This window comes from Equus caballus, chromosome 25 (assembly GCF_041296265.1).
Source record: "Equus caballus isolate H_3958 breed thoroughbred chromosome 25, TB-T2T, whole genome shotgun sequence".
Lineage (NCBI taxonomy): Eukaryota > Metazoa > Chordata > Mammalia > Perissodactyla > Equidae > Equus > Equus caballus.
The window spans coordinates 37,797,563-37,823,912 of NC_091708.1; the positions used below are offsets into that span (position 1 = coordinate 37,797,563).

The 26,350-nt window shown below is 36.0% G+C and overlaps 1 protein-coding gene and 1 long non-coding RNA gene across 4 annotated transcripts in view; one reads left to right on the forward strand and one right to left on the reverse strand.

Annotated features, from left to right (window-relative positions):
• Nucleotides 1–26,350, forward strand: part of PBX3 (PBX homeobox 3) — a 204,971-nt gene that overhangs the window by 102,808 nt on the left and 75,813 nt on the right. The window lies entirely within an intron of this gene.
• Nucleotides 19,200–24,616, reverse strand: LOC138920812 (uncharacterized). The gene is made up of 3 exons (XR_011432662.1): nucleotides 24,485–24,616; nucleotides 24,217–24,403; nucleotides 19,200–19,534 (listed from the first exon to the last, which is right to left on the reverse strand). It is a non-coding gene; the product is annotated as an uncharacterized lncRNA (long non-coding RNA).

Below are 26,350 nucleotides of genomic sequence, written 5' to 3' on the forward strand. Positions count from 1 at the left end.
TTCATCACGTAGGATCAATCATTAACTCCATTTCCAGCCCCTTTCTCCTCTCTGGAGAAGTAGGGTGTAGGGCTGAAAATTCCAAGCTTCTGATCATGGCTTAGTCTTTCTGGTGACCAGGACCCATCCCGGAGCCATCCAGGAGCCCACCCAGAGTCACCTGATTAGAACAAAATATACTTCTAGTACTCTTATCATTTAGGAATTTACAAGGGTTCAGGAGCCCTGTGTCAGGGACTGGGGTCAAAGACCAAATATTAGAGCAACAGATGCTCCTAGTACTCTTGTCACTCAGGAAATTACAAGAGTTTCTGGGGGCTCTCTGCCAGGAACTGGGCACAGAGACCAATATATATACTTGTTCTTATTTTATAGTGGCTCTGTTCATTGTAGTCACATAGGAACCCAGGCTAAACAGCACAGCCACCATCTCTCAAACACTGCCAATTGTCCTCCCAGAGATAAAGCAACTTCAAGATGTTGTCTTCCCAGCAATTAAAGGCTATAGCTCAGAAGTAACAAATGTTCGTAATTCTTGCTCACAAATCTTTGGCCATAGTCACATAACCAACCACAGGGGCCAAGTAGTGCAATCTTAGCATGTTCCTGGAGGAAGAGGAAAGCTGGATATCAGAGAACAGTACTAATGACCCTTAGAATTAGCGCAGTAGGAACTAAAGAATTTTAGGTAACCAGTGAGAGTACTGCTACTGTGATTGAATTTGGATAGTTTGGAAGTCTGCTGGCCAACCAAATATGTGTAAGAGCACTGGGCAAATTAGGAAGGAACATTTCAGTAAAGGAAAATGACTGTTAAAATGGTCTGGGGAACACATTTAAAGATGCTTAACGTCATTAGCCATCACAATGTCTCTCTTATACAATTTCCTGTTTTCTTCATATTTAACTTTGCCCAGGTGTTTATTTTCTTTTCCCTTTCTACTAATCACACTTCTTGAAAAAAAATTTTTCTAATCTTATAATCTGCCAGTAAGAACTTTTTAGTTCTAAAGTAGGTATTGTCATTTGAACTTGAGAAGAAGTAGGTAAAAATGGGGATTGTGATTTATAAACCAGTGGAGAGTGTTCTAAAAAGTGTGTTCGATGGAACAAGTGTTCTGACAGATAGTGAGGAAAGAATAAACTATCCATGGTCAAAATGAGTTTGAGAACTGCTAGACTAAACAAAGTTTAACAGAACTTCTCAGAGCCTTTAAAATGCTGATATGCTTTGGGATTCCCCATGAGAATAATACAATATGCAGCATTTCTTAATCTTATGAGACTTTTCCCTCTTTTTTTTTTTTTTTTTATTTGATTAGCATTTTGAGGGACTAGTGTCAGGAGAGCACACTCTTTTTGAGAAATATTTTGAAAGTCATTTATCAGAGCATACTGTCTGGCTGTCTGACATCTAGATTGTGGAGGACACAGCTAGGAGAGAAATGAGGCATCATTTGGTCTAAACTTCTTGTTTAGAAATGGGTAAATTGAGAGAAATTAAATGACTTGCCTGTGCTCATATAGCCAGTTTTGTTTTCCATTTTTGCCAATTGCACATGAATGACAATAATACATACAAACATTTATTGTGCTAGTGCTATTCTGAGTACTTCCTATGTATTCATCCACACAAGCTGGCTAACTTGTGGCCACGCCAGGATTTGAACCCAGACCTTCTGGCTCTAGAGCCTCTTCGTGGTAGAGAAATCCTTATGATTAGTTGATTTCATCATTGCGAGTAAAAATGATTTTCTGTAAGGCCAGATGGCTCAAGGAAACTTAACCAACTTCAGTCCCTTTTATAAGAAGAGATTTTGTTTCTTGTTTCCTGTAGAGTAAGTCAGGAGCAGTTACTGATACATGAATATGCTCTTACATTAGGCCTAAACCATGTATCTTTGTGAAAAGAAATTCAATAATCCAAGAGAAAATAATTGTGTTTCTTAGGGAATTTCTCCAGTATCTTTATAACTATATTTGTTCTAAATTATAGATTGTAGCCTTATCTGCAATGCTTCATTAGATGGATGAAAATATAAGCCTCTTTCCACAATAATTCCTGTTTAGTATGATTTATAAAATTATTATTACTATGTTTAAATGGTGATCTGCATGTTTCTGGCCTCTCTAAATGAGCACGGACTCCATTCCTATAGCCCTTAAGGGACTTTCAGTAATAAGGAAGAACTGAACTGACTTTTTTTTTTTTGCGTAACATTTCCCTTTTCAAAAGATCCCAAAGCACTATGTAAATGAGAGGATGATGTCACCTGTCTGGAGCACTAACGCACGCATTAAGTCAGATGTACTGTAACATAGCTGAGGGTTGGAAGAGATAGATGATGTAGTTTTACTTTAGAAGAGTGTGTGAAATTGTCATTAGCTGATGGTCTGTTTCCATAAGTGGTTGATGTGAGAAGACCTGTGTGAATCACAGTTAAGTTAGGCTTAGGGAATGTGTCAGGACTTCGTGTGTTGTGTCTGTTGCTTACCTGCCTACTCGTTTACCTGCTCATCCTTGTTTCCCCCGCCCCCCCGAAAGAAAATAGCTTTATTTTCTTCTGCTTATAAAATAGCCTTTGCTATTGTTTAACTAATCAGACACCACTGAAAAATATAATGAAGAAAAGCAACAGTCATCTAAATTCCCACTACTCAGAGGTAACCACTCTTCGGATTGTGCTGAACACTTACGTATGTGTATTATTTTTCAAAACTGAGTTAAATACGCTGTTGTACAGCTGATATCTTTTACTTAATAATATATTATGGACGTCTTTCCATATGAGCAAGTGTAGCTCTATGTCATCATATTTATTTGGCCACATAATATTCCATGTTTCCCTTTCGATCAGTTTTATGATGTACTGTACATTTGCTTTAATCACAATTATCTCTTTAGTTATCTTATACCTTTTGGGGGAGTTTAGTTTAAAATATGGCATCATCTTCAACTGGAAGTTAAATTCATTCATTCAATAAGTATTTATCAAGTGCTTACTATGTGTTAATCACTGTTGGAGGAACTTAGAGTTTTTCTGCTGCCCTTATGGAGTTTATATTCTACTAGAAAGAGAAGTACCATTATAGAACAGGTTAAAATAGGTGAACAAAGGCATCTGTCTGCCTGGATTGCAAGAGGAGACCAAAGAAGAAATCACTGTGGCTATTTTATTGGAGGATGGGTTAAGGACCATGTGTCCAAGGAGGTTTATAGATAGCGTCATTTTCAGCTTCTATATCTCATTTCTAGTTAACAAGGTCATGCTTTGTTCTAAAATGACAAATGTTATTTGTAACTTTGCTTTAATATAGCATAGTATCTCTGCTTAAGAATTTAAAAAATTTGAGAAACGTCAGTAATTGCTTTTCTTGAAAATATCAGTATTCCTTCTTGACAGTATCCAAAGCTATATTTTGGTGATTTCCATATGATAGCTCAATACTTTATTTCCTAATTTTGTGAGTAGACCACTGAATCTTTTGTCTTACATGCTTTTTCCCCATAATAATTCATCCATTAAAAGGTGAGTTGATTTTTATGGTTATATTTGGTAAACACAAAGTATACTGCCTACATGTAATTACAAGGCAATTATAGTGGCAAATCTAAGATCTTATGACATCCGTTATAGAGATTTCATAATTTTCCTCAGTGATCATTTCACAAAAGTATAACCATGAAATAATTTGAAAGCAAGCTTAAGAAATGCAGTTTAGGGGCTGGCCCCGTCACCGAGTGGTTAAGTTCGCGTGGTCTGCTTCAGAGGCCCAGGGTTTTGCCAGTTTGGATCCTGGGCGCAGACATGGCACTGCTCATCAAGCCGTGCTGAAGCGGTGTCCCACAGGCTACAACTAGAAGGACCCACAACTAAAATATACAACTGTGTACTGGGGGGTTTGGGGAGAAAAAGAAGAAAGAACAAAAAAAGAAATATAGTTTAACAAGCATACCAGTGATGAATTGTCGTCCTAGATTGATGTCTCTAGGACCTTTCACCCGAAATGTGTCCTTGGTCCTACCTGAGGTAGGTTTTTTTTAACCAGTCATTATGATAGAAAAGTAGAAGATATGGGCGATGTATTTGCAGGATATATGTTGGTGGAGGAAATAGATGTTCAATAGTAAAACTAAGACTCTGAAAACAAAACAGAACTTAATAGGTTATAATATTGGGCCCAAATCAACTATAATAATGATAGTGATTGGCAGTATTTTTTACATGCTTTCAGTGTCCCAGGCACTTTGCCAAGCACTTTGTATCAATTTTCTAATTTAATTTTCACAAGAACTCTATGAGGTAGGTACTGTTATTATACCCATTTTACAAGGAAAACTAAAACTAGAGCTGTTACATTGATTTTATTAAATTTCAAATCTAAGGTCATGCATTTAAATTTAAAAAATAGATTGTGTTCAATTTCTGGCCATGTGGTAGACTGAATGTGCAGAGAAACTTGATCTGGTGTACACCACTTAAAATACTAGCTAGAAATAACTTCATTTCCAAAGCGTGATAGAGCTGGTAGTGAAGTAAGGAAACAGTGGCTAGAAAGAAGGGCAAAGAGATTCCACAGATGCAAGAGCTGGCGTTTGTTGGAGGAGGAGATGTCTGCCAATCTTGTTGAACTAGAATGTAGGTGTTAAGGGGCCTTGTGCAGCTTAAGAGACAAAATCAGAGATCTTCACATAAAGCCAGAACCCTTGAAAGGGGAGTACTCTGAAGGTGAACTTGCCCTTGGCCATAGATAGGAGGGGCCTGGGAATTCCTAACCATAGCCTACATTCAGTTGACTTTGGGAATGCAATTCACATTGGCCTACGTGTCTCAAAAAAGTCCAAGCTGAAAATTTAGTTTGAAGTGAGTTATTAGTGTTCCCAGGCATCTATAAAATGTGTATCTTTTCTGCAAGAAAGCATTTTACACATGGGTGTCACAGAATTCAGACAGATGAATTTTTTAACTTTTTTTTTTTTAATTTCAATTGTTTATTTTTGGCTTTTTTTTCTTTTTTTCTTTTTATTAAGATTATGATAGTTTACAACCTTGTGAAATTTCAGTTGTACATTATTGTTAGTCATGTTGTACGTGCACCACTTCACCCTTTGTGACCTCCCCCCACCCCTCCCTTTCCCCTGGTAACCACCAATCAGTTCTCTTTGTCTATGTGTTTAACTTCCACCTATGAGTGGAGTCATACAGAGTTCATGTTTCTCTATCTGACTTATTTCACTTAACATAACACCCTCAAGGGCCATCCATGTTGTTGTGAATGGGACGATTTTATCCTTTTTTATGGCTGAGTAGTATTCCATTGTATATATATATACCATATCTTCTTTATCCAATCATCAGTTGATGGTCACTTAGGTTGCTTCCACGTCTTGGCTGTTGTAAATAATGCTGCGATGAACATATGGGTGCATGGGACTTTTGAAATTGCTGATTTCAAAAGATAGATACCCAGTAGTGGGATGGCTGGGTCGTATGGTATTTCTATTTTTAATTTTTTGAGAAATCTCCATACTGTTTTCCATAGTGGCTGCACCAGTTTGCATTCCCACCAACAGTGTATGAGGGTTCCTTTTTCTCCACAACCTCTCCAACATTTGTTAGTTTTTGTTTTGGTTATTTTTGCCGTTCTAACGGGTGTAAGGTGATAAGACAGATGAATTTTTGAGGGACTTGGGCTCACAATTTAAAAAGAAAAAAATGAAATACCTGAGTAAAAAAAGCCACCATGATTATGAGTTAGCATAATCATGGCTCACAATTCAGGCTCACAAAGACTGGAGGTATTAGGATCAGATAGAGCAAATAAAATAGCTATGTTTAAAGAAGTTAAAGATTGAAAGACCACAAGCCACGATTAAAACTAACAAGAGATGTGGAAAACAAAGAAAATTCTTAGATAAGACATGGCTTAAGGAGAGAATTAGTGAAATAGAAGACATATATAAGAAATTACTCAGAATGCAGAACAGAGAAGGGATAGAAAATATGAAAAATGGGTTAAGAGGCTAGAGTAAGAAGGCCCAAGCAACATTCAATCCATAGTTCTAGAAGTAAAGAATAGGAAGATTAGAGAAGAAGCAATATTCAAAAAGATATTTAGCTAAGAATGTGTCAGAATTGATGAGATACAAATATTCACATTCAGGCAGCCAAGTGAATACTAAGTGGGGTAAATGGAAAGATATCCTCATTGACGCATACCACAATAAAACTGCAGAACCCCAAAGATTAAAAAAAAGATCTTGAAATCAGCCAGAGAAAAAAGAAACAATGAATAAACACAGCTAAATTCTCAACAGGGGCAATCGAAGCCAGAAGACAGTGAAAAAACTTCAGAGTGCTGAGAGCAAATAACCAGAATTGTTGACCTAGAATTATCTACCCACTGGAAATATCTGGAGCATGGGCAAAATAAAAGTGTTTTCAGACATAAGAGTGCCCACTACCGATAGAGTTCCACCAAAGGAATTTCTAGAGGATATATTTTAAGAAGAAGAAAAAAATCCCCAAAAGGAACGTCTTGAGAAGCAAGAATAGTAAGGAAGGAAAACAGAAAATTTGTGGGTAATTACAACAAGTATTGACTATGTAAAATAATAATACCTAATTTGGGGGGATTAAAAAATCAAGATAGCTTAAATTGGATGTAAGTTGAGAGGCTATGATTAGAGTTAAAGCATTGTGAGGTCCTTTTGTTGTTTGGACAAAGACAAAGATTTAGATTAGTAAGGAAATACAAATTAAAACCACAGTGAGATATTGTTTACACCCTTCCAGATTAGTAAAAATTAGAAAGTCTTACAATAAATACCAAGTTTTGGCGAAGATGTGGAGCAACAGGCACTTTTATTCCCTGGTCAGTGTGTAAATAGGCATAATCAGCTTGGAAAATAGTTTGTCATTACTTAGTAAAATTGAAAGCTACAACTCAGCAATTCCACTTCTAGGTATAAAGTCTTGAAAACTTACGTGTATCCAGAGACCTCAAGGTTACTTAAAGTATTGTAAACAATAGCTAAAGACTGGAAACATCTCAACTGTCCATCAATAATAAAATGGATAATTAATCAGGGTTTATGCTGATGATGGCATACCACACAGCAATGGATGTGAATGAACTATTGCTACATTCAAGAACATAGATGAGTATCACACACACAAAGCTGAATAAAAGAAGCAAGACATAAAAGAAAATACACAGTATGATTCCATTTATATAAAAATTCAAAAACAGAAAAAATGGAGCTGTATTGCTAGGGCTGCACAGATGGTAATATTATTTAAAAAAAATGCTAACAATACTAAAAAAACAAGTAAGGAACAGCTTATTACAAAAGTCATGATAGTGATTACCTCTAGAACAGAGCTTCGATAAGGTAGCCCCTGCCCACACGTGTCTGATGGAGTACTTGAAATGTGACTACACTGAATTGAAATATGCTCTAAGTGTAAAACACATCTCAAATTTCAAAGACTTAGTACTATAAAAATATATAGTCTCAATAAAATATGATATTGATTACATGTTGCAACATAATATTTTAGATATATTAGGTTAAATAAAATATATGGAAGTTAATTTCACCTGTTTTGTTAGTTTTTATGTTTAAAAACTGTGGCTACTAGAAAATTTGAAATTACATATGTGGCTCTCATTACATTTCTACGGGATGAGCTGCTCTAGAGGCTAAGGACAGAGTTGAGATTGGCATGGGGCACAGGGTTGCTTCTGAGAAGGTGGCAAAGTTATATTTCTTGACCTAGGTGATGGTTGCATGGATGTTGCTGTATGATTATTCATTGACTTGTATGTCTTTGTATATGTGTCTGTGTGTGTGTAAAAGTCCAGTTTTCTGTGTATATACCTTAAAATTATAAAAAAACCTTCTGAAGTTGCTATTAATGAGCTTTATACAGTAATCATTAAAAAAATTGAAGTAGATTGTATAGCTTCAACTAGTAAAGGAGGAAAAATGAAATGGGAGGAGCAGAAAAAATATACAACAATACATTCAATCCAAAAGAAGGCAAGAAAAGAAAAACATAGAAGAAACAGAAATGGGACGAACAGAAATCATAAAATGAGTTGGGAGACTAATTCCAAATAAATCTTATAATACATGTAAAAGGACTTGAAAAAATTAAAGATTAAAAGATAAAAATACGGGCTGGCCCAGTGGTGTAGTGGTTGAGTTTGCATGCTCTGCTTCTGTGGCCCGGGGTTCATGGGTTCGGATCCCAGGTGCAGACCTACACACTGCTCATTAAGCCATGCTGTGGTGGTGTCCCAATTACAAACTAGAGGAAGATTGGCACAAATGTTAGCTCAGGGACAATCTTCCTCACCAAAAAAAATAAAAAATAAAGATAAAAGATAAACGATTATCAAGAGTACTGAATAAACAAGTATCGAACAAACAAATAAACAAGAAAAAAACTGACAGCCTCCTTAATTAGTAGAGACACACCTAATACAAAAGGACACAGAAAGGTTAAAGGTAAAACAATGGAAAAAAATATACCAAGCAACTATTAACAGAAGGAAAGCTGGAGTAGCTATATAATAACAGATAAGATAAACTTGAAAAAGCGTTTCTAGAGATACAGAGAATCACTATAAATTGAAAAATGATTCAATTTGCTAGGAAAATTGTAGCAGTTCTAAAATTATATACACCTAATAACATGGGTCCAAATATAAAGCAAAAATTGCCAGAACTTCAAGGAGAAATAAATTTACAATTGTTGTGGGAGAACTTTAACTTATCCCTATTGGGTAAAGATGGAACAGGCAAAAGAATTTTGTAAATATATAGGAAAGTTTAATATTACATTTAAAAAACTTGACTCAGTGGACATGTAGAAAATATATTACCAGTAACTGCAGAATACACATTCTTTTCAAGCATACATAGGGACGTTTTAGAAAACAACCATGAATCAAGCTTCAACAATGGAAAAGAATCAACGTCACAAGTACCATATTCTGTTATGACAAAACAATGGTTAGAAATCAACAAAAGAGAATTTATAAATAAAATAACTCATAATATTTGGACATTTAAAAATATTTCTAAATCATTCTTAAAGAAGAAATTGTAAGGGAAATTGTAAAATATTTTAAACTGATTTTAAGTGATAAAATTACTACTTATAACAAAACTTATGGAATATAACTTAAGCTTTATGTTAAATTTTTTTAGCCTTACATACTTAACGTTATAAAATAAAAAACATCTAAAGTTAATTAGTTAAAATTCAGTTTAAAAGCTCAAAAGAACAGTTGGATAAACCCAAAGAAAACAGAAAAAAGGAATAATAAAAATTTGAAGAGGAGTTAATGAAATAGAAAACAAAGATATGCTAGAAAGCATCAACAAAGCCAAAGTTCATTCTTTGAAAATTAATAAAATAGTCAGACTTCTGGCAAAGATTGATCAAAACCAAATAAACAAATTTAAAAGGAGGAAGAAGCATAAATAAATAATACTGGATTTGAAAAACAGGATAAAACATGCAGCAGAGATTAAAAAGAAAAGAGGACATTATGAACATTTTGTCAATACATTTAACACCTTAGGTGAAATTGAATATTAGAAATATACAAATTACTGAACTTTACTCACAATGTAGAAAATGTGTATGGTCTTATAATCATTAAATAAATTAAACCAATAGTTGAAGTTTTGCCATAGAGAAAATATTAGGACCAGAGGGTTTAAATGCAACTGAGTTCTAAACATTCAAGGAATGGGTATTTTCAGTCTTATACAAGTTATACAGTGTTGCAGACAGAAGTATACTTTTCAATTATATAATCCTAATATAATTGTGAAATTGAAATAGACTGGTACCAATACAAGAAAGAAAATGACAGACTAGTTTCATTCGTCAATATAAATAGAAAAATTCTAAACAGAATGTTGTCAAACTAAGTCTGGAAATGCATAGACATATGCTATATCAAGACCAGGTTCGGCTTAGGTCATTAATCCTTGATTGGGTTATCATTAGAAATATCAGAAAGCATATAGAAGACTTGAACAACACTGTCAACCATTTGACCTAACTGACATTTTCCTCACCCAATAACAGCAGAATATACATTCTTTTCAAGTACAGATGGAACATTCATCAAGATAGAATACGTAAAATATGAATCACAATCAGTTTAAAATTCTGAGTGTTGGCAAGAATATGGAGCAACTAGAACTCTCATGTATTGTTAGTGGGAATATAAATTGGTACAATGCTGGAAAATAATTTGGCAGTATCTAGTAAAGTTGAAGATTGGCGTACACTATAAACTAGCAGCTCCTCTCTTAGGTGTATACCCTTGAGAAAGGCTTATGGGTGTGTATTTAGAGACATGTATTTGAATGTCCATAGCAACTTTGTTTATAATAGAATAAGAGGGGAAAATTCAATTGCTTAATGAATACATTGCTGTTTTACAAGTTTACAAGAATACAAGTTGTTTTACATTCATTCAGTTGAATACAAATGCTGAATTTTAAAAGCAAGTAACAGGAGACTTCCACTTCTGTCGACAACCAAGACCCATAGGTATCTGTCTGGCCCATGCATCAGAGTTTCTCTGGAAAACATGGAACTCCTAAGGTTCTAGTGGGTACACATTTATAATAGATCCTGCTAAATTGCCCTTCAAAGGAGTAACTAACCAGTTTGCGTTCTTCCTAGTCTCCTCCTTTTTCAATGCATGTTTTTGTTTTGTAATTGGGATCACTTATTTTTACAACATTGTGGGGTTTTCTTGTTAATACTACTATATAAGCAGTTTCAATGTCAGCAATTTTTTATAAATGATTTTGACTACATAATACTTTATTTTATTTATTATTTATTTATTTTTTTGGTGAAAAAGATTGGCCCTGAGCTAACATCTGTTCCAATCTCCCTCGTTTTTTTTTCTTTCTCCCCGAAGCCCCCCAGTACACAATTGTATATCCTAGTTGTAGGTCCTTCTAGTTCTTCTCTCTTGGATGCTGCCTCAGCATGGCTTGATGACTGGTACTAGGTTTGCACCCAGGATCTGAACCCTCAAACCCTGGGCTGCTGAAGCAGAGCGCATGAACTTAACCACTTGGCCGTGGGGCCAGCCCCTATAATATTTTATTGAGTGACTATGTTGTTGCTTTCTAAGCCATTTCCATATTCTAGGATATTTCAGTTGTCTTTAGCTTTTCAGTATTATAAATAATGTTATACTGAACATCTTTGAAAATAAGGATGTTTTTTGAAGTCTTGATAGGGCTACCTAGATAGAGAAGGCAAGGATATTCCACTTAAGAGAGCAAATCCATCTTGGATTTGAAAGACAGAGTTTGGCATTTGGATGGCACTCAGTAAATGATTATTGAAATCAGTTCAGATCTTGTGTAACCTCAGCACATGCATCCTCCAAGGAGATGGTGCTGTGATGTGTCTGTCAAAATATGGTGGTTTTGCTTTTTGTTAATAGAACTATAGGGCCTAAGCTAAAGGAAGTAATATCCCCATTCTAATCTGAATTCTTACTTACTGTGTTTATTTCTGGTCATTAAATTAAATATATTTTCCTAAACAAGAGCAAAGGAAATAACAATTCTAATGTATTCTTGTCAAGTATTTGGAGGTATTATGTTGGCGCCCTTGGGACCCACACTGTAAGAGGGATTTTGAAAATGGCATGCTCAGAGAAGACTTATTGGAAATGGTGTATGTTTAGTGTCTATCAAAGAAGACTTTGGTGGGGATGGGGTCAGTTCAGAGTCTTCAGTTGTATGAAAACTTATTATATAGTGAAAAAGGGAGCTTTTTTATGTTTACAGTGAGTATAATTAAACATAGTGAGCTTTGGGAAACAGATTTTGGCTGAATTAGGGTAAGGACTAACTAATACCACTGTTAACAAAACTAGAGAGATGTTTTGAGAGGTAATGAGAACTCTTATACAAGCTGAAGCTGGATAGAACCTCTTGGTAGAAATATCAAACGTCAAGTATTTACTAGAAGGATTGGATTTAATGGCATTCCAACCCTGAATTTACTATGTGCATGTAACATCTCAAGTTGAAGGCAGATCCTATTGGCCCTACTTCAAAACACTTCTTACATTATCCCTTTCTTTCTGTTCTCAGGATCTTCATCATCTTTTGCCTAAATTATTCCAATAACCTCCCAATCGAAACTGTTGGTTCTAATTCTTGGTTCAATATTCTTGACATTTTGCTCCCAAATTGCTTCTGAAAAAGAACTTCCTATGATACTGCATATGTCATGCTAATCAAACTTTTAATTATTCCCCATTGCCTGTAGGATAAACTTCAAACTTTTTAGCCTGGAATTCTTGGCTGTTTATAAATTGAACCTTCATTGTTTTATTCATTTAACCACTATTTGTTGAGCACTAACTATACGTCAGAGAGTCTGTTAGATGCTGGTGATAGATGAATAAGATAAAGCACTGTGTCCAATAAGAGTAAGTTCAAAAGAGGTGGGAAGATGGGCTTAGAACAAGTTTGTGTTTGTTGATTTGTTTTAAAGGAAAAGTACGGGATTTTGAAGAAAAGCATATTTAGAAGACTCTTAACCCAGTTTGGAGACTCAGAGAAGGCTTAGCTTCTCGACCTCCCCTACAAAAACTTTCTGTCCTAGTCACACCAGTCTGTTTTCTTCCTTCAAGGACACTTGATTATTTCTGCCTCATGGTGTAATTTTGTTTCCTAATGCAAAAAATGTTCTCCTCATACCATTTTCCGTATTGTACTTTCAAGGGAGGTCACTTTTCAGAGCTTCCCTTACCCCATATGCTGTGTACCTCCTTTAACATACCTCCCTTATCTGAATCAGAGAACTTTTTCCTATCACTCACTTGCCTTTTATTTATGTGCCACTTATTGTTTTATTATTTAATAATAGCAATTACTTAAGAATGTTAAAGAATACAAGAATATTGTTTCTAGTCTATATTGTAACTCCATTATATTTAAATTTGGTGTTGTTATTTTACTTTTTATGTGCATGTCTGTCTTTCTAGTGAGATTATTAACAGCTTGAGGACATGTCATGTCATACATATTTCTCTGTCCCCCAGAGACTCATGCATAGTTCCTATGCGACCGGCATATAGAAGGGTTTTAATAAACGTTTGTTGAATGAGTGCATATTGACTTTATAAACCAGTCAGGGTGCATAATAATCGAACCTTCCATACTTGATCATGAAAGATTCTTTTCTCTTCATAAAGTAAGCCTTTTATGATTCCCAACCCATCCCCTACCTGTTTTAGGCAAATGTATTTGGGGTTGCAATTTCAGCTAGATATGACTTTCCAGCACTTCTTCTAGGACATGCAGGACTATAAGTCATTGTAACAACTTTTGCCTCATCAGATGGCCTTACCTCTTTGGTGTATATGTCAAGGAACTACATAAAGGTGTTAAAACATAGAAAAATTGAGTTATATATATATATATATATAACCTATAAAATCTCTACTTTTCTCAGTTTTCTCTTCACTAATGTATTCTTTTGTATCTCCCCTGCTTTAAAAGAGGAATCTTCTTTTATTCTCATCTTCTACTTTTACATATAATGCTCCATAACATTTGCAAAATCTGGGCTTGTCTTTCCATTTCCACATCACAGTCCTAGTTGTGGCCTTCTGTATCATCAGTGCTAACATCATCGTTGAGAACAACACTATGGAACACCTATTACGTGCAGGGAATGGCCCTGGGCACTGGCGCAGTTTGTTGTCCTGTCAGATTCCTCCTCAATTTGACTAGATAGGAAAATGGCTTTTCGTTGTTTACCTTCTTTCCTTCCCACCAATGCTTTGGTTAATAAATTGTCTTGCTTAGAGTTCGTCATCATACCAAACTGCAGCTGACTAGTTAGCAGCTTTGTATCCTATTCAGTGGTGATGGTTGTTTCTTGGTAGAGGAATGAGAGAAAGACACAAGGGGAAGTGGACAACCATAGTAACTCTTTACTGATTTTGCCACCTTTATGGCAAATTGTTTGTGCTTTGTGGAAATGGACTCTCTTTTATCAATGGATGACTATCAGTTCCTTTTTCTGGAGAGGTCGTTAGTTAACACAGCTCAAGGATTTGTCTGAGAAGAGCAGCACATCAGTTAGAATGCTAATTCACTCAACTGGCAGCAAGCACAGTGAAATGACAGCTTGGAGGGGGGTAAGAGGAGTGTCTGAAAATGGCAGCAGATTGGTATTTCGAAAGGGGAGGGAAATTTCATAATGATGAATAAGAAAGATGACATTTGGTGCTCACATTTAACTTGCATTGGATGTCCATATAAGGGTCAGTATGCATAACCTCTCTTGATTAGGCCTCCGGCTGCCCAGCAGCTGACTGGGTGTATACCCTTCAGACTGTAACCAAAAGAAAGGCCTAGATAATTAGGCCAAGTTGAACTGCAGGAGGTAGCCAGCTTCTCTGCTGCCTTTTGTATATTCATGACCCAGCTTGATTGATGGAAGGACAGTGTTTGGTGACACTGTCATTTGCAAGTTGAAAGGTAGACTACAGGCTGGAGCCAAGATCAGATGTGCTTTAAAGAGTCCTACAATAAACTCATTTGGATGCTGATGATGTTCACATATGCATTTCTTTGTTTCTTACTGTTTCTCATGGACATCTGTTAATTTGTAGAAATTAGCTTGATTGTTTTCAGTTAAAACCTCACACTAAGTTACAGGATAGTTTTGTTTAAAAAGTTGTACAAAGTTGCTAGTGATAATGTGTGATGTGGGTCTCAAATGTTTTTATGTGATATTTTTACTTACTTATGTAAGAATTTTAAATATATTTCTTAAATTGATGTGGATCACTAGAAGCAAGCAACTTTTTTTCTGGGAAAAAAGTTAAATGAAATTTTTCACGCATTTCACATATTTCATAAATCTTAAGCACTCCTGTCAAAAAGTTTTCCAGAGAATATTGCTTTTGTAATAATATTCTATTCTTTATCACAAGGTCTATGAATATCTAAGGTTCACTTTTAATATTATGGTTCATAAAAAAGGTCTTTTACTCATTCTGAAACCTTTTTCTGTTTATTCAAAGAGTTGATTAATTTCAGACTTGTGGCACATGAGTTGAAAATACTGAAGGAAGTTAGATTCCTAAAACAGAAACAGGAAGTTAACCTAAGGTACACCTTCAAAATGTAGAACCTAAGTTATAAATTATTAGAAGAATGAAAACCATATTCTGTTGATTAAAAGGACATGAAGAAAGAGAAGAAAAGATTGTTTGAGAAGGGTTTTTGATGTACCTCTTTCATACATATTAAGCTACGACTTAAATAGATCCTTTGAGACATACCATATAGAGTGAACACTAGTTATTCTTAATAATTTTATTTTTCAATACTTTTATTATTAACTGATGCTTTTGGAAGATAGAGTTGTTCTGGTGTAGCTAAATAATCATGAACCTGAAAATGATTTGAATACTTTCTCTGAGAAGTCCTTAGATATGTATTTTAGATATGTTACCTAACTTCTATTAGTTACCATATCTTCAGGTAATATGTGTAAAAGCTCCTTGTAAGGTAAAAAGTGCTGTATAAACATAAGTAGTAGTAGCTGTTGTTGTTGCTGTCATTATTGTTATTAACTAATCTCAGGTAGTTGTAACAGATATGTCAGTTGTAAAAGATGAAGTAGTCCTCCCATTACATGTTTTTCAACTAGATGTGACTATCAGGAATGAAACGTTTTTTTATAAAAGCAAAATAGCAGAGTCTTTACCACTCTTTCAGTTATTGTCCATATTAATTATCTGAGTTTGCTCCTCCCCACCAGATGCTAGAAAAGGCAATGTCTCCAACTGACAGTAATGTTTTTGTAAAGAAGGTTCTGGAGGGTGTTGAAACATACTCTGATCACTATAGAAATCGTGCATATTCCTTCTAAAGTCATTTCAGTCTTAACTGACATTTGAGATAAGCATCTGAAATGTCGTATCCTAAATCCGTCTGTATAGTATTCAGAAACTCTTGGCTGTAATTTGTGATAATTATTTCTAAATCAAATAGTTATATTTTAGCAGGAAAAGTATTAATATGTCCAAAATGTTAATGAAAATGTCATTTTTCTCACTTAAATCACATCTGAGGATTTTCAAATACTGGACTTTTTTTAGATTTTTCTTACTAGATATTAAAAGCAACGTGTATGTTTTTCTGTGAAATAAGGTAGAAATAAAAAAATGTCTTATTGAATAGAAACAGTTCCAGGAGTTTTCAAAAAAGAAAGTTGTGCCTTCTTGAGCTGAATTTAAATGTATTGTGTATTTTTCTGCTACAGAGCAGTATTCCTAATGTGTTAGTTACTGTTCTTCTCATTAAGTCTTTTCAAAAACTTAAAGGTGTCACTTTGTCAGGAAATTCTGGGTCTTTCCAGTGATAAAATAAACTTGACACTTGTTCCATGAAGGCATCTTCTCCCTGCTTATCAGCTCTTCAATTTATGGCTGTGCTTTGAAATTTGTGCCTGTGACTCCCATCTTTGTATTTACTCCAATTAACACATAAACCCTAATTAGCCAGATCAAGGGACTTGGGAGTCCATAAATGGAAAGTGACATGGCAGAGCTTGGCAGCTGGCATCAAGGCAAGGTGACAAAAATAGGGAAGTATCAATTAGATGACATTGATGGTAAAGCTATGTGTTGGGATGGTAGATTTTAACAGCTCTCTATGTCACTGACTGCTGACTCTAGGACGAGTGTAGGAATCAGTTAGTAAAATGACAGCTAAGTTAAAGTATTGAACTTTAGGTAAATTTAAAACACAATGGTGATAAAACCTGAACACCATTTTAATTCAGTTTTATATCATTTTCATTTGCAATAAATTACGCATTTCTACCAAAATCAATTTTTGTGAATTTCCCTGTAGTGTGACTTAGTTTCTGAATTTTCAAATTATTACATAAATGTATAGCAGTTTTTATTTGAGTAGGAATGCAAAAGTCCAGAATCATAAATCTTTAGGAGACTTAATCTCATACTGTAAATTTTTGGGGAGGAATAGAAGTTAAATACACAAGAATTGGGCTGCTTCTCTAGTTTTTTGGTTTCACCTATCTGGTTTCTAACATTGGTCTGTTTTTTAAGTGAGTGGCTGGGTATTTGTAAAGAAGGTTCTGGAGGGTATTGGAAACACACTCTGTAATCTCTTCAGAAATCATGCATACCCTTTAAATCTGTTGGAACCAAAGAATGATGGGGTTTATGTTTTTCCTCTTAAGAATTAGTTGAAATTGTGATTTGAATATGTGTTGTCAATTAGATATTAAGATAGTAGAGGGTCTATATTTAGTTTTTTCATTTGGATAGCCAGTGGCTCTGTAAGCCTACTTGTATTTTGCTTGAATGTAGATATGGTCTGTAGTTACTCAAGTAGTTAATTTTAAACTTAGACTTTAAAATTGTGAAATTATTTTAGTTGCTCTGTACCCCTGTTTAAAGTACTGCAGAAAATGGGAGGAAGAGCTCTTATTTGAAAAGTCACTGTTCTAGAGGAGTATTTGAAACATTAGAAATCTGCCAGAAGGTCTATTAACATAAATGTTTAACTCAGACATGCAAACATGTACCGAAATGAAAATGTTTCACGCATTAATTTGCTGCAGAAGGAACTAACATAACAATCAGAACAACATTCTGCCTACTTAGACTTCAATTTCCTAGGGCAGTGATAATACATAAGTGTTGATGTAGTTTAAGTCTTTTAACACATACAATAGTTTATTCTGTTGTTGAAATGAATTCTTCTGTTTGAAACCATTCAAACATGGTAAACCCTAGCTAACTGGAAGGAAGTGTTAGGAGTATAATTTCTGGACTAAGATTTGGAAGTTCCCTCATCAGCTCAGGGTCTATTAGAAATATTTGGAAGAAAAAAATTCTTTTCTAGCTTTACAAAGGAATGATGTCTATATTTTGTGATTGTGAAAATACCAGATGCTGTCATGAAAACAGCAACTAATACAAAAGTAATCTATATGAGGCTATTTCGTTTGCTTGCCATTTTCAGTCATTCTTGTCAGTGGTACTTTTGTGGCTGAGCTGGTAACCTGCCTTATAAGGAACACCCTAGCAGTGACTAAATATGTGCCATTGCTTTTTTACACCAATGAAAGAAATTGTGACTTTTGAAAATCAAATGGTTTCCATCCCAGTTGTGTTGCTGATCCATTGACTGTTTTTACCATGCTGATCCCAGTTGCGTGGTCATATGTTGTAAACCACACTGAACTATTTCAAACTGTGGTGGGGGAAAGTAGCAACTGCAAACATTCCTCCTTGAAGCAAGTGGTTGTCCTAAACTGAGCACTGTAGAATAAAAATGGAAACATAAAAATAGCAGTTGGAAAGATAAAACAGCATTTATAGTACTAATAAAACCGTTGTGGCTTCCACAGGAAAACATGCTTTGTAACCTAATGCTTACCTGAAAGGACTGTCGAGTTTCTGAGAGTTATAGCTGTTTTTGTAAGAGAAGCACAGAGATTTGCTTGAGGGCTGAGTGATAGATTCGCCTGCCTGAAGCATCCCAGTGTGTTTATACATGGCTTGTATGGCAGCTTTCATAAGACATTTACCCCATGATTTGCGATGAGCTTATGTGTGAATAATTAATGGCAATTAATCCTTAATTACAGTAATTAGGCAAGTCACAGGAAATTAAGCTGCAGCTGGAGAAGACCATGCCTGGGAAGAGAGGATTGGGGGCTGTGTGAATGTGCCATTTACTGACAGCATTACTAGGATGCGCAGTATTCAGCAGCTTTGGCATTTCTATTGGCAGCCTTGGGTAGGACAAGAGTTCTCTGCATTAGAAGCAATCTATAGTTGTCTACAAGAGTTTTAAGTTCAAGTGCCAAAATGTTGTGTTGCATATGGTGATTATCCAAGTTTATTGGTTGCTATAACTCAAATGAGTATAATTGTTTTTGGCTTGATAACAGTGACATTAGAAACAGGAGCTTTAATGCATTCATAGGTTCTATTGGCATGAAACATGATGCAACTTTTAGAAACAATTCATCCAGGTTTGCAATTATGAAATAGATAATATAATTGTCTTGAAATTAACTGAGAAAATTTCAATCAAGAACAACAGCAGAACATATAGTGTGTTGGTTGAGAAGTTAATTACTTTATTACTAGTTGCTTTTCCCAGTTAAGCATGATAGTACACATTGTGCAGGAAAAATCTATTGAATTGAATGCATATTCCAAATGTAAAAAAAGCTGAGATATATAAAAACTTTCAGTCATTCACATTAAATGCTAACAAAATTAATGTTTAAGAATCTGCAAGGGGTGTTTTAGAAATAAGCAAAGCAACCATTCGAAAGAGAGCAGCACTGCCCTACAAATCTCTGGTGAGAGATGTTCATGGTTCCCCGTTTGGGAATACACAACTTCTTTCATCATCTATGTGGAATTTAAAAATCATATGGCCATTGTATACCTAGATAAAAAGAATATAGAGAAGTTAAGTTCCAATATATTTTTCACAGTTAAATACATATTTGAGCATGAGAAAACCATCTTCATCTGCCTGGTGAATGGTAATGCTTATCATTCATTTTTCTCTTTGAACTTCAGGGCACAACAGGAAGTTGGGTATATATATTCAGCTGAGGTCTGATATTAAACTTATCTAAACTATTAATCTGTGATAGTCATTATATAGCTATTCTAATAGCTATTCTACTCCTTGATACCATCACAACTATTGGGAAAAGGATGAGCTTGTCAGATAGTCTGAAGAAGATAAAAATACATACATGGTAGGTTTTTTTTAACAGTCTATATATAATTTAGTTGGAGACATTTGTAAAGGTCTCACCTTGTATACTAAAAAGGAACTTCAGGGTTTTTTCCCTATATAATTTGTCATCAGAAATATTTGGTGTAGTAGGCTGTTTGGTTATTAAATATTAAATATATAAAGTCTCATCTTTCAAGAATACCTTTTCTTCTAAGACCAAACTGATGGAGAGTGAAGTTATGTGAACATATATAGATTATTGCCTTCTGTACTTCTGGTTCACTTTGAAGAGGGAATAAGTCACAATATCCTAATAATGGTCTTGATTTTATAAATGATTTTTCCCCTTGAAATAAGCAACACATTCATTTTAATATGTAGAATCGGTTTGCTAGCAGGGCGACAGTTTAAAAAGGCTTCCAACTGTGACACAAGTGCAACCATATTGCTTCCTATTACTCGCTAAGGTAGTTGTTTAGAAGAGAGAATGTTCTCCCTGGAAATGTTTAAAGTGCTGTAATTTTATTTAGGATAATGAGGATTTATAACCATTTTGCCATATGAAAACCTGCCTTTAGACAGAGTGAAATAGGCTGTTTTGGTTATTGAATGTTCTTAACTCTAGGGGTTGTGTGTGTGTGTGTGTGTACGTACATGTGTGTGTCTTACAGCAGTAAGGAAGTGTTTACGTTGAGGATCATGCTGGTTTATTCTATATGTTGGCCTGTGTTACATATTAATATATTAAGTGATACAGTTCAAGTTTGGCCCATATAAATGTTTACATTTCTTTGTGCATGGGATTTCTCTGTATTGAAACATAACTAAATAGAAGGTCTTTGTTCTTGTTTATACAGATAATTTTAACAGTGACTGCTGGGTGTCCTTGAAGCCCTGAGTCTTTATAACTTTGCTCGTATAAGTTGTACTAGGGGAAGTTATTTTGAGTAATGGTCAGGGAGATAGTGTACAGGAAAATAGTTGTGATAGAAATGTGCCTAGCAGGATCTATGTTTTTAAGTATGACATTAATGTAGTGTGTATTATCATTAAAAATTAACCTAGTAAATGTAAATTTGACTTATATTATTAATACTATATTCTACAGCACTGTCTCAAAACCCACTGTGGAATAGTTTATTTAGGCTTCTGCCTCTGGTATGGGAGGGGGAAGAAAGGAAAAGAACAGTTAGAGATTTTTATCAGGTTTTTATCTCCTCACTGAAAATCTTAGCTCTCAAAACATTTCTAATTTCCCTCATTTGAAGGTTCAAACAGTTTCAAATTACTGCCCATGGATTGTTCTTGACATCCCGAATGGTAAATTTGAGCTGTGGAAATGCTGGAATGTGTTTTTGTGCTTTTCCTGAACAAGGGAATTCAACGGGTAAATTACAGTCATTTACTGGGAGTGTAATTTACTGAGAGCCTTTAGGCAAATGCAGGAGAAAGGACAGCAGCAGAATGGAAAAAAAACAGCATAAAAACTGTTTTGTGTATTTTTTCCCTTTTCTCATTAAGTATTTATTCACATAAGAGTTTTATGAATTAATGGATTGGATGGTCCTACAATTAAGACAGATAACCTTTATTCATCTTCACCACTGATAGATCAAGTATATGAAACAGTGATGCGATGTGAAAATTACAACCTGAAACAATTTTCTGAAATTCCACTAGTTTATTTTGCATTTAAATCCATGTTTGTCTTATTGAGGATTATAAAGAGATCTGTTGCTCTGTCTTCAGAATGGTTACAGATTTCTCTAATTTAGATTTTCACTACACCACCAGTTCAAATAATAAAAGTTATAAATTTTCTTAGTGGACAAATTAGACTTTTCATACTTTGGTCTTGAAAAACTACTATTCTACTTTTGTCACATACCATGAATGAATCTTATTTAAAAAAAAAAAAAAGACCCAGACCATTTTGGTTGTATGCACAGTTTTAAACCAACAGAAGATAACTGAGCCATTTTATTAAAGGTTACAGAGAAATTTTATGAAATTGTCAACTAATTCTTTATAATATAAATATATAAACATTTGTGGTAATTCTTATAAACAGTTCTGACCAGTTCCTTTCATGAAAAGCAGTGTGCTCTGTAGTAATTGCTAAGCAAACAGAAAGCTGGGTTGCAAAGTGGTTTTGTATAGCATATTGTAATTTGACACTTAAGTTGTGCCCTGCATTACCCTGTGTCATAATTGATGGCTAAAGAAAAGCACACGCTATGCTAATCATTTGTTAGAATAGCTTGTTAAATTGTGGTTGCCAATTTTAAATAAACTATGGAATGCTTGTCTGTCTTCTAACGTTTTGCAGCCTACAGTTTTAAACAGTCATTTTGAAGCTGTTTTTTAACTTTCTGTTGCTTATGCACAATTCTGCCTTCACACACAAGGTCAGCACGTTCACCAATTTAACAGCACATTATCAAGAACAAAATCAATGAGCTGCAGGTTTGCCACCAGTATCTCAAGGGAGTTTTCTGTTTATACTTCATTGTACTGATCCTAAATTTGATGTCCTTTTTAAAACATCAAGATTGATATTTTAATACATGATATTTTAAGTTCTTAAAAGTAAAAAGTTCCAGAATTAGAATGCTAATTTAGTTATCATTAGAAACTAAGGGTGAATTTATCTTACATTTACCAAATATCGTGACTGGACATAAAGCAGCATTTGTTATTATAGACATTGTTAACTACAGAATGCCAGTAAGAATTTTAGTGCAGTAAAAATGAGATTCGGGAGCTAAGATTATTGTGCATAATCAGTTTGTGAGTTCTCATTTTTTTAAATGTAGGAGCTTTTATTTAAATATGTGATGCGTCAGTTATATCACGTAAAGAGAGAGAGTGCAGACTTGGTGAGAAGGGTGACTTTCAACTGAGAGTAACAGATCTCCGCCACTTCTAGTAAAAGAACTGAAGCATGATGAAGGAACATGTGCATTTCAACATAGAAGAAATGTTACTTCTGTGGAGAAAAATGATGTAATGTGCAGAGAAGGGTTATTCATTTTTAAGAGATTAAAAATGACTTGAATATAATACCTTTAATTTGTAATAATGGTCTGTCAGGCTGTTTCCTGTCTAAAGTAAACCTTTTGATCAGCATGTCCATTTTGATCTCTTCTGTCTATAGTGCATTGAATGGATAAAGGTATTATTTTCAGTTATTGTACATATCCTTAATTAAGCCAGTAAAGACATGCAGGTGGATTTAGTTCTCAATCATTTAATAGATAAATATGTATAAGGTTATTCTGAGGCCTACAATTGACCCCTTTGTGTGGAGGAATTCCTTGAGAACATTCAGGGTTGAGTCGCTGTTCTGTGAGAGGAGAGGTGGCACACATGCTTTACCGAAACAAACCCTTGAACTTGATGGTATTGTTTGGGAGGCGTAAGATTTCATACTCCAATTCTGTTGTTGTTCCTTAACAGCACCTAACACTCTGGCCAGTTGAAATTTGCAGCATAGTCTTTTTTTTTTTTTTTTGAGGAAGCCTGACCCTGAGCTAACATCTGTGCCCATCTTCCTCTACTTTATACGTGGGACGCCTGCCACAGCATGGCTTGACAAGCGGTGCCATGTTCACACCCGGGATCCGAACTGGCGAACCCCAGGCCACCGAGAAGCCGAATGTGTGAACTTAACCGCTGCGCCACCGGGCTGGCCCCCATAGTCTTTCTTGTTGAAGGAGTTTTTGGTCTTTTTCCTAATGTATTTCATTTCCTCTCCTAAGTTGTGTAAAAACTAAATACTAAGAAAGTTTTGAATTTGATTACTTACCATAATGAAAATACTTAGAGCCTTAATGCAACTGATAATTTGTTCATAAAGTTGTAATACCCTCTTTCTTTACTAAATGTGTACATTTGAGGTGTAAATTTTTAATTTTTAAAATAATTTTTATAGTAGTCTAGAAATATGGTAGTCTAGAAAGTGTAGCTGGATTTTGTGCTAATTTAGGTCAGGCAGGATAAGGCTTGGGAAGTCATTCTCTGCTCCTTTGGAAAAGAGGGTACATCCAACATGGAATATTCTGAATGATTATGAATATTAAGTAAAAATCATGTTAAAAGATTTGAGGGGGAGTGTAAAATGTGCTTTGCAAGTTTACTCTTTATTTTTACTTTTAAGTATTTTCTCCCATGGCAAGTTATGGAAATAAAAACAGTCAGTGACCACAAATTACAACAGAACATCCTTAACATAGTTTGATGGGAGGTAGAATAGCAGTAATATAAACTGGGCGCCTTCTTGAAGGGCTCTTGAGCATCCCCAGGGACATAGGCCTTAATTTCAGTTAAGTGTGGGGTCGCCCACGATTCCCCGTGGTTTCTCGGAGTAACTCACTGACCCGTGGAGAGGCGTCTCTTGCTGCGGGCCTCTTCCTCCCTGGCTGCGGGCTGTCGAAGAGCGTCTGCACACGCCTGGAGTAGGCGCGCGTTTGCACATGCACGGGGCACCCACGCAGCAGCCTCACTCTTTTTCTCAAGTCCCGAGTTTTGCATAAAGATGTGTTAGGAATCTCGTTCCTAAAGAATCTAGAGAGATAAATAACAGATGTGTGGGAGCTCAGTTTAAGCCCCAATTTTCTTTCCTCAGTAGTTTTTGTTCTCAATCACCTTGATGAAACAATCTTGAAGCCGCTCCGCTTTCCGTGGCATTTGGAATGAGTCCCTGACAGGCTGATTTTCCACCCCTGTTGTGATGCTGCTTTCCCTAGTTAATATTCCTGTGTAAGTGTCGCACAAAAGTAAACCCAGAGAGCCCGCACATGACACGGAGGCTGCTCCATTTACATTAATTATGCAGTCAGGGCGGTGAGAATCCGCCGGCAGCCCGAGGGGCGGGGGCGCCGCGGCGGGGAGCGGGGCGCGGGGAGCCGGCCGGCCGCGGGGGCTCCCGGCGCGGTGCGGGAGGGGGCCGGGTGGCCGCCGGCCCGCGGGCCGCGCTCGGCGCCGCCGAGAACAATGGGCGCGCCCCGGGAGCCGCAGCAGAGCGGCGCGGCGGCCCGAGCCGTCCCCGGCCAGCGGCGGGCCAGGCGGCCGAGGAGGCCAGCGCGGCCCGCCCGGCGCCCGCAGCCGGCCTGGCGCCCTTGGGTCAGCGCCCCCTGGGAGTTAGGCCTGCTCCCAGGCCGGAGAGTGAGTGCGCGTCTTTCAAACACAAACCCGAAACTTGGTCTGAGGCCTGGCGACCGCAGAGGCTGGATGTGAAATATCTGGGCTGCCGCCGCCTGGGAGTCTCTCAGAGGAGGACGGCATAATCACCGTGTGAACAGCTTCGACCGACGGGAGAAAATTCCAAACCAGCTTCTAACCAAGGACACCCTGGGAAAATGATGGTTAAGGAGAAAATAACCTCTAACCCCTCAGCATAAATATGAAACATCTTCGGGGAGGTTCACCACCGTAATTGGCTCTGAAGCATCCGAACTTAATGGCTGTTTTTCAATGGGAGACTGAATTCCATAGGGAATTCCACAGGGAATTTAAGTGTACAAACATTTGTTGAGTACCTACTATGTCGTAGGTGATGGGAAATTATTACCTCATTACTGCTGTATGGAAAACATTCCAGAAAATTAAGATTATTGTTCTTTCCAGGATTTAAATATGGAAACGATAGAAAATTTGCCCTTCTTGTCACCACTCTCTCCTCTCCTCCCCACCCCTTTCCCCAGTGATGTGGCTCTAGTCGGGAAGTATTAGGGATGGTAAGGAGGATGAATGTGCTTTCTCTATTCTTTTTGCACTTTAAAAGAGTATCAGTAAAGGTTATTGTGCAGTATTTTTACGAGGAGTTTATACATCTAATTGCGTGGACTTAGAATTGAATGCTTGCAAGGAATGACTAGCCAAATATCCAATGCCAGTGGAACAGCAGAAGACTGAGAGTTGAAAAGATTAATAAAAGGATAATTTGAAAAGCCTTGCCCCTTTTTTTGATTTGCAAAAACTATTCCATGGTCATATCTTGTATTTTTCTTTAAGATAAAGGGTTGTGTGTGCAGCATTTCACCAGTGAATCGTGTCACATTGAGCCAAGAGCAACTACACTGAAAATTTTTCCAAAAGGAATTAGGCCATCCTTTTAAGGCCATGTGTAGTTGCCAGCCATGATGACATTTAGCTCTATCCCAGCCAAAGTCATAATTTCTGAAGAAATAAGTGTAGTACCTTTATTATTTTCTTTCTTTCAATAAATAGACAAAAATTGTTACTTAAAAAATGTTTAATACTCTCTTCTCACATTTCTACTATGCACATGTTCCCAAAACGAACTATTTTCAAAAACAAATGTCATTTGCTTCCTTGGCCTATAAGGAAAACATTCATCCCTCTATAAAGTGCATATTTTTAAAGTCACCTCTAATTACTTAAAGCATACTATCGTAGATGACTTTTTCTCTTCTTGAGTGGAAATATATCACGATGCAACTTTTGAAAATAAAGTAGAATCATATGAAATTGCTGATATCTGACCGTTTT